Genomic DNA, 8,910 nt, shown 5'->3' on the forward strand with positions numbered 1-8,910 from the left:
ACTTTCCCTCCAGGAAGCTGGGTCCTCATTTGACCAACCTCAGAAGAATGGAAGGCTGAGTCAACCTGGAGTCAGCTACCTGAACCTAGCTTCCGCCGGGACTGAACTCAGGTCGTGAGCGGAGAGCTCGGACTGCAGTACTGCAACTTTAGCACTCTGCACCACGGAGCAGGCTGCTAAATCTGCCCAAGAGCAGGAAACCAGTCAGAGAAGCATTGGGGCCTTTAGATGATAAAGGGATTGCTAAAGGAAGACGGGGAGACGGCAGAGAAGCTGAATGACTTTTTTGCTTCTGCATTCACAGATACTCTTGCCACAGCCCCTGTTTTCAGGAAGGGTGTTTGAAGAACTGGGCCAAACTGAAATTCTAGACCTATTGGGGAAATTAAAAACCAGTAAGTCTCCAGGTCCGGATGGGAGACATAAGAACATAAGAGAAGCCATGTTAGATCAGGCCAATGGCCCATCCAGTCCAACATTCTGTGTCACACAGCGGCCAAATATACACACACACACACACACACTGTGGCTAATAGCCACTGATGGACCTCTGCTCCATATTTTTATCTAACCCCTTCTTGAAGGTGGCTATGAGTTCTTAAGGAACTCAAATGGGTCATAGTTGATCTACTAATGTGTATAGTCACCTATTACTAAATCCAGCCACTATTATCAGAAGACTAAAGTAAAAAGTAAAGGTAGTTCCCTGTGCAAGCACCAGTCGTTTCCAACTCTGAGGTGACATTGCTTTCACAACGTTTTCACGGCAGACGTTTTATGGGGTGGTTTGCCTTTGCCTTCCCCAGTCATCTACACTTTCCCTCCATCAAGCTGGGGACTCATTTGACCGACCTCGGAAGGATGGAAGGCTGAGTCGACCTGGAGCCGGCTACTTGAACCAGCTTCTGCTGGGATCGAACTCAGATCATGAGCAGAGGGCTCCAACTGCAGTACTGCAGCTTTACCACTCTGCGCCACGGGCTCTTCTTAGGGAGGGGAAAGGACCAGGGTAAGAGGGAGAACATCTGACTTCACAAGAGCCCTGAGGGGGCTTGGTTCCAGCTCAGCCTGCTTCACCGGGGCATGAGAACTGTGGTGCAGAACAGTCCCGGCAAAGTTCCTTGCCCAGATCTTAGCCCCAGACCACCATGTGGGAGATCCCTTGTGGCCTGGTGGCAGAGCCTCTACTTGGCATGCAGAAGGTCCCTGGTTCAATCCCCGGCATCTCCAGTGGAAAGGACCAGGCAGGAGGGGATGGGAAAGACCTCTCTCTCTGCCTGAGACCCTGGAGAGCAGCTGCCAGTCTGAATAGGCAATGCTGCCCTTGATGGACTGAACATTTGATAAGGCAGTTTGAGCTGTGGTGCTGGAGAAGACGCTTGAGAGTCCCTTGGACTGGAAGAAGATCAAATCAGTCAGTCCTCAGGGAAATCAACCCAAACTGTTCCCTGGAAGGTCAGATGCTGAAGCTCCAATACTTTGACCACCCAATGAGAAGGGAGCACTCCCTGGAGAAGACTTTTGAGAGCCCCTTGGACTGGAAGAAGATCCAGTCAGTCAGTCCTCAGGGAAATCAACCCAAACTGTTCCCTGGAAGGTCAGATGCTGAAGCTGAAGCTCCAATACTTTGGCCACCCAATGAGAAGGGAGCACTCCCTGGAGAAGACTCTTTAGAGCCCCTTGGACTGCAAGAAGATCCAATCAGTCATTCCTAAGGGAAATCAGCCCAGACTGTTCCCTGGAAGGTCAGATGCTGAAGCTGAAGCTCAAATGCTTTGGCCACCAAATGAGAAGGGAGCACTCCCTGGAGAAGACTCTTGAGAGTCCCTTGGACTGCAAGAAGATCCAATCAGTCATTCCTAAGGGAAATCAGCCCAGACTGTTCCCTGGAAGGTCAGATGCTGAAGCTGAAGCTCAAATGCTTTGGCCACCAAATGAGAAGGGAGCACTCCCTGGAGAAGACTCTTTAGAGCCCCTTGGACTGCAAGAAGATCCAATCAGTCATTCCTAAGGGAAATCAGCCCAGACTGTTCCCTGGAAGGTCAGATGCTGAAGCTGAAACTCAAATGCTTTGGCCACCCAATGAGAAGGGAGCACTCCCTGGAGAAGACTCTTTAGAGCCCCTTGGACTGCAAGAAGATCCAATCAGTCATTCCTAAGGGAAATCAGCCCAGACTGTTCCCTGGAAGGTCAGATGCTGAAGCTGAAGCTCAAATACTTTGGCCACCAAATGAGAAGGGAGCCCTCACTGGAGAAGACTCTTGAGAGTCCCTTGGGCTGCAAGAAGATCCAGTCAATCAGTCCTAAGGGAAATCAACCCTGCCTGTTCCCTGGAAGGTCAGATGCTGAAGCTGAAGCTCCAATACTTTGGCCACCCAATGAGAAGGGAGCACTCCCTGGAGAAGACTCTTTAGAGCCCCTTGGACTGCAAGAAGATCCAATCAGTCATTCCTAAGGGAAATCAGCCCAGACTGTTCCCTGGAAGGTCAGATGCTGACGCTGAAGCTCAAATACTTTGGCCACCAAAGGAGAAGGGAGCCCTCACTGGAGAAGACTCAAGAGTCCCTTGGACTGCAAGAAGATCCTATCAGTCTGTCCTAAGGGAAATCAACCCAGACTGTTCCCTGGAAGGTCAGATGCTGAAGCTGAAGCTCCAATACTTTGGCCACCCAATGAGAAGGAAGCCCTTCCTGGAGAAGACCCTGATGCTGGGAAAGACAGAAGGCAAAAGAAGAAGGGGACGGCAAAGGAGGAGTTGGCTGGACAGTGTTACTAATGTAACAAACACGAATTTGAGCAGACTTCGGAGGATGCTGGAAGACAGGAGGGCCTGGCGTGACTTGGTCCAGGGGGTCACATAGAGTCAGACTCCACTGTGTGACTGAACAATAACACAACTAGAGTCCCTTGGACTGCAAGAAGATCCAATCAGTCAGTCCTAAGGGAAACCAACCCAGACTGTTCCCTGGAAGGTCAGATGCTGAAGCTGAAGCTCAAATCCTTTGGCCACCCAATGAGAAGGGAGCACTCCCTGGAGAAGACTCTTGAGAGTCCCTTGCTCTGCAAGAAGATCCAATCAGCCAGTCCTAAGGGAAATCAACCCAGGCTGTTCCCTGGAAGGTCAGATGCTGAAGCTGAAGCTCAAATACTTTGGCCACCCAATGAGAAGGGAGCACTCCCTGGAGAAGACTCTTTAGAGTCCCTTGGACTGCAAGAAGACCCAAATCAGTCAGTCCTAAGGGAAATCGACCCAGACTGTTCCCTGGAAGGTCAGATGCTGAAGCTGAAGCTCCAGTACTTTGGCCACCCAATGAGAAGGGAGCACTCCCTGGAGAAGACTCTTGAGAGTCCCTTGGACTGCAGGAAGACCCAAATCAGTCAGTCCTAAGGGAAATCAGCCCAGACTGTTCCTGGAAGGTCAGATGCTGAAGCTGAAGCTCAAATACTTTGGCCACCCAATGAGAAGGGAGCACTCCCTGGAGAAGACTCTTGAGAGCCCCTTGGACTGCAAGAAGATCCAATCAGTCAGTCCTAAGGGAAATCAACCCAGACTGTTCCCTGGAAGGTCAGATGCTGAAGCTGAAGCTCCAATACTTTGGCCACCCAATGCGAAGGGACCCCTCACTGGAGAAGACTCTTGAGAGTCCCTTGCTCTGCAAGAAGATCCAATCAGCCAGTCCTAAGGGAAATCAACCCAGGCTGTTCCCTGGAAGGTCAGATGCTGAAGCTGAAGCTCAAATACTTTGGCCACCCAATGAGAAGGGAGCACTCCCTGGAGAAGTCTCTTGAGAGCCCCTTGGACTGCAAGAAGATCCAATCAGCCAGTCCTAAGGGAAATCAACCCAAACTGTTCCCTGGAAGGTCAGATGCTGAAGCTGAAGCTCAAATACTTTGGCCACCCAATGAGAAGGGAGCACTCCCTGGAGAAGTCTCTTGAGAGTCCCTTGGGCTGCAAGAAGATCCAATCAGCCAGTCCTAAGGGAAATCAACCCAGGCTGTTCCCTGGAAGGTCAGATGCTGAAGCTGAAGCTCAAATACTTTGGCCACCCAATGAGAAGGGAGCACTCCCTGGAGAAGTCTCTTGAGAGCCCCTTGGACTGCAAGAAGATCCAATCAGCCAGTCCTAAGGGAAATCAACCCAAACTGTTCCCTGGAAGGTCAGATGCTGAAGCTGAAGCTCAAATACTTTGGCCACCCAATGAGAAGGGAGCACTCCCTGGAGAAGACTCTTGAGAGTCCCTTGCTCTGCAAGAAGATCCAATCAGCCAGTCCTAAGGGAAATCAACCCAGACTGTTCCCTGGAAGGTCAGATGCTGAAGCTGAAGCTCAAATACTTTGGCCACCCAATGAGAAGGGACCCCTCACTGGAGGAGCCCCTGATGCTGGGAAAGACAGAAAGCCAAAGAAGAAGGGGACGGCAAAAGATGAGATGGCTGGACAGCATTAATGATGTAACAAACACGAATTTGAGCAGACTTCGGAGGATGGTGGAAGACAGGAGGGCCTGGCGTGACTTGGTCCAGGGGGTCGCAAAGAGTTGGACTCGCCTGTGCAACTGAACAACAACAACAATAAGGGAGCTTCATGTGTAGTTGTGTATGATCAAATGTGGGGGATTTGTGGTGTGTCCCACATGGAAAAGACATGTATAGAGCAGTCTGATGAACACGGGTTACTGAGGAAGACTCAGCATAGGTTCTGCAAGGGAAGATCTTGCCTCACTAACCTGTTACATTTCTTTGAGGGGGTGAACAAACATGTGAACAAAGGAGACCCGATAGATGTTGTTTACCTTGACTTCCAGAAAGCTTTTGATAAAGTTCCTCATCAAAGGCTCCTTAGAAAGCTTGAGAGTCATGGAGTAAAAGGACAGGTCCTCTTGTGGATCAAAAACTGGCTGAGTAATAGGAAGCAGAGAATGAGTGTAAATGGGCAGTCTTCGCAGTGGAGGACGGTAAGCAGTGGGGTGCCGCAGGGCTCGGTACTGGGTCCCATGCTCTTTAACTTGTTCATAAATGATTTAGAGTTGGGAGTGAGCAGTGAAGTGGCCAAGTTTGCAGATGACACTAAATTGTTCAGGGTGGTGAGAACCAGAGAGGATTGTGAGGAACTCCAAAGGGATCTGTTGAGGCTGGGTGAGTGGGCGTCAACGTGGCAGATGCGGTTCAATGTGGCCAAGTGCAAAGTAATGCACATTGGGGCTAAGAATCCCAGCTACAAATACAAGTTGATGGGGTGTGAACTGGCAGAGACTGACCAAGAGAGAGATCTTGGGGTCGTGGTAGATAACTCACTGAAAATGTCAAGACAGTGTGCGATTGCAATAAAAAAGGCCAACGCCATGCTTGGAATTATTAGGAAGGGAACTGAAAACAAATCAGCCAGTATCATAATGCCCCTGTATAAATCGATGGTGCGGTCTCATTTGGAGTACTGTGTGCAGTTCTGGTCGCCGCACCTCAAAAAGGATATTATAGCATTGGAGAAAGTCCAGAAAAGGGCAACTAGAATGATTTAAGGGCTGGAATACTTTTCCTATGAAGAAAGGTTGAAACACTTGGGGCTCTTTAGCTTGGAGAAACGTCGACTGCGGGGTGACATGATAGAGGTTTACAAGATAATGCATGGGATGGAGAAAGTAGAGAAAGAAGTACTTTTCTCCCTTTCTCACAATACAAGGACTCGTGGGCATTCGATGAAATTGCTGAGCAGACAGGTTAAAACGGATAAAAGGAAGTCCTTCTTCACCCAAAGGGTGATTAACATGTGGAATTCACTGCCACAGGAGGTGGTGGCGGCCACAAGCATAGCCACCTTCTAGAGGGAGTTAGATAAAAATATGGAGCAGAGGTCCATCAGTGGCTATTAGCCACAGTGTGTATATGTGTATATATATATATATTTTTTTCCCACTGTGTGACACAGAGTGTTGGACTGGAGGGGCCACTGGCCTGATTCAACAGGGCTTCTCTTGTATTCTTATGTGACACAGAGTGTTGGACTGGATGGGCCATTGGCCTGATCTAACATGGCTTCTCTTATGTTCTTATGAATGGAGAGTGACTTGAACACACTGGTGTCAGCCTCAGTTTCCTGCCTTTCTCAGGGCTTCTCTTTCTCCTGGTTTTTCTCAGGTTTTTTGGTGGGGGAGGTTGGGGGGGCGGTGTTCATTTCATGCAGCACAAACAACCAGAAGCCTTCAAACTGAATAGCATTTTAACTGTAGAACAAATCTGGAGTCCAGTGGCACCTTTGAAACCCACAAAAGATTATTGAAGGTATGAGCTTTTGCACGCACGCACGCACACTTCATTGGACAGTTTTCATTGACGACGCAAAAGCTCACACTTTGGATAAAACTTTGTTGGTCTAAAAAGGTGCCCCACTAGATTCACACTCTGTTCTGCTGCTTCAGACCAACACAGCTGCCCACCTGGATCTAAAAAACGTGATGTCTTCGTTTTTTATTAATTGTTATTTATTACGTTAGATTTATATCCCATCCGTTCTACGAAGACTCCAGGCGGCTAACAACATAAGATAACAATATTAAAACAGTAAAACGATAAAACAGTCAGATAAAACCACAATGTCTATTCAGGCAAGATCTTATAATATTTTCCTTTCTCCAAAGCGGTCAGATCCTAGGCAGGTGGTACTGATAGATCCAGGTAAGATGGCAGCCCTCTCCCACTTAAATGTCATATTCCACCCGGAACAGTTCAGTGTTGCAGACCCTGCAAGTTGAAGAGACTCTCATCCCTTGCTTGTGAAAAGCCCTTTCCCCTGTGGTAGGAAACACACAACACAGTCATGAATAGTGCAGACACTTTGTGTTTCCAGTTGTCTACTGAATGAATATAGACTGGGGCTTCCATAGCCAACCTATATTCATGGGAGAGCCAGTTTGTTGTAGTGGTTAAGTGTGTGGACTCTTATCTGGGAGAACCGGGTTTGATTCCCCACTCCTCCACTTGCACCTGCTGGAATGGCCTTGGGTCAGCCAGAGCTCTCTTATCTGGGAGAACCGGGTTTGATTCCCCCCTCCTCCACTTGCACCTGCTGGAATGGCCTTGGGTCAGCCAGAGCTCTCTTATCTGGGAGAACCGGGTTTGATTCCCCACTCCTCCACTTGCAGCTGCTGGAATGGCCTTGGGTCAGCCAGAGCTCTCTTATCTGGGAGAACCGGGTTTGATTCCCCACTCCTCCACTTGCAGCTGCTGGAATGGCCTGGGGTCAGCCAGAGCTCTCTTATCTGGGAGAACCGGGTTTGATTCCCCACTCCTCCCCTTGCACCTGCTGGAATGGCCTTGGGTCAGGCAGAGCTCTCTTATCTGGGAGAACCGGGTTTGATTCCCCACTCCTCCACTTGCACTTGCTGGAATGGCCTTGGGTCAGCCGGAGCTCTCTTATCTGGGAGAACCGGGTTTGATTCCCCACTCCTCCACCTGCAGCTGCTGGAATGGCCTTGGGTCAGCCATAGCTCTCTTATCTGGGAGAACCGGGTTTGATTCCCCACTCCTCCACCTGCAGCTGCTGGAATGGCCTTCGGTCAGCCAGAGCTCTCTTATCTGGGAGAACCGGGTTTGATTCCCCACTCCTCCACCTGCAGTACAAGTTACTATCTTGGAACATAAATGGACTAAATTCACCACAAAAAAGAAAAGCATCATTTCATTGGATTACTAGGCCTACAAAATGAAATAAAGAAAAAAGGGGAGCTAAAAAAAAGGCCAGGAAAGAAGAAGCTAATTAAGGAAATCACAATATTGCAATCCCAAGTAAGACATTTGTTGAATAAAGAACTAGAATGGAATTTAAAAAGCTTGCAACAAAAATCGTTTGAAGGAGCGAATAAACCCGGGAAGTATCTAGCCTGGCAACTGAAGAAAAAGAAAGAAAATAAAACTATCAACAAAATTATGGTAAATCAAAAAGAGATAGTTGATCAAGAAGGAATTAAAAGAGAATTTTTTAAATATTATGCAAATCTATTCAAAGGTGTGATAATCAAAAGAAAAAATGGAAGAGTATCTACGAAACATCCAAATAGCACCCTTGACTGAGTATATGAAAAAGACTCTGAATGATCCAATAGAAAAAATTGAAATTGAAATTGAAGCAGCAATTAAAGCAATGAAAGAAGGAAAGGCTCCTGGGCCAGATGGGTATACAACTAAATTTTATAAAGTTCTTAAAGATGAGATAGTACCCAAACTGCAGAAATTGTTGAATACGATAAGAGAAAAAGGGAAAATTCCAAATTCTTGGAAGGAGGCCGTAATTTCGTTGATTCCTAAAGAAGATAAAGATGTCACTAATGTAAAGAACAACAGACCAATTTCACTATTAAAAAATGACTATAAGATTTATACAAGAATTTTGGCAGAGCGACTTAAGCAATATCTGATTAACTTTATAAAAGAAGATCAAGCTGTATTCCTCCCTAAAAGGCAAATAAGAGATAATGTAAGAGCTGTTATTAATATTGTGGGATATTATGAGAAAGATCCAGAAAAAGAAGTGGCTTTATTTTTTGTGGATGCAGAAAAAGCCTTTGATAATTTGTTTGCAGTAATGGAAAAATAAATTTGGGGGAACATTTTGTAAGGATGACGAAAGCAATATATACGGAACAATATGCAAAATTGTGTGTAAATGCAGATCTTACAAAAAAAATGAAGGTGAGCAAAGGTACAAGACAAGGATGCCCGCTTTCACCATTGCTGTTTATAATGACTCTTGAAATTCTATTGCAACAAGTACAAAAGGATAAAGAAATAGAAGGATTAAAAATCAAAGGATTTTCTTATAAATATAAAGCATTTGCAGATGATATTGTGTTTATAATTGAGACTCCAATTCAAGTGATACCTTTGTTGTTAGTTAAGATAAAAGAATATGGAGAAA

This window comes from Heteronotia binoei, unplaced genomic scaffold (genome assembly GCF_032191835.1).
Source record: "Heteronotia binoei isolate CCM8104 ecotype False Entrance Well unplaced genomic scaffold, APGP_CSIRO_Hbin_v1 ptg001202l, whole genome shotgun sequence".
NCBI lineage: Eukaryota > Metazoa > Chordata > Lepidosauria > Squamata > Gekkonidae > Heteronotia > Heteronotia binoei.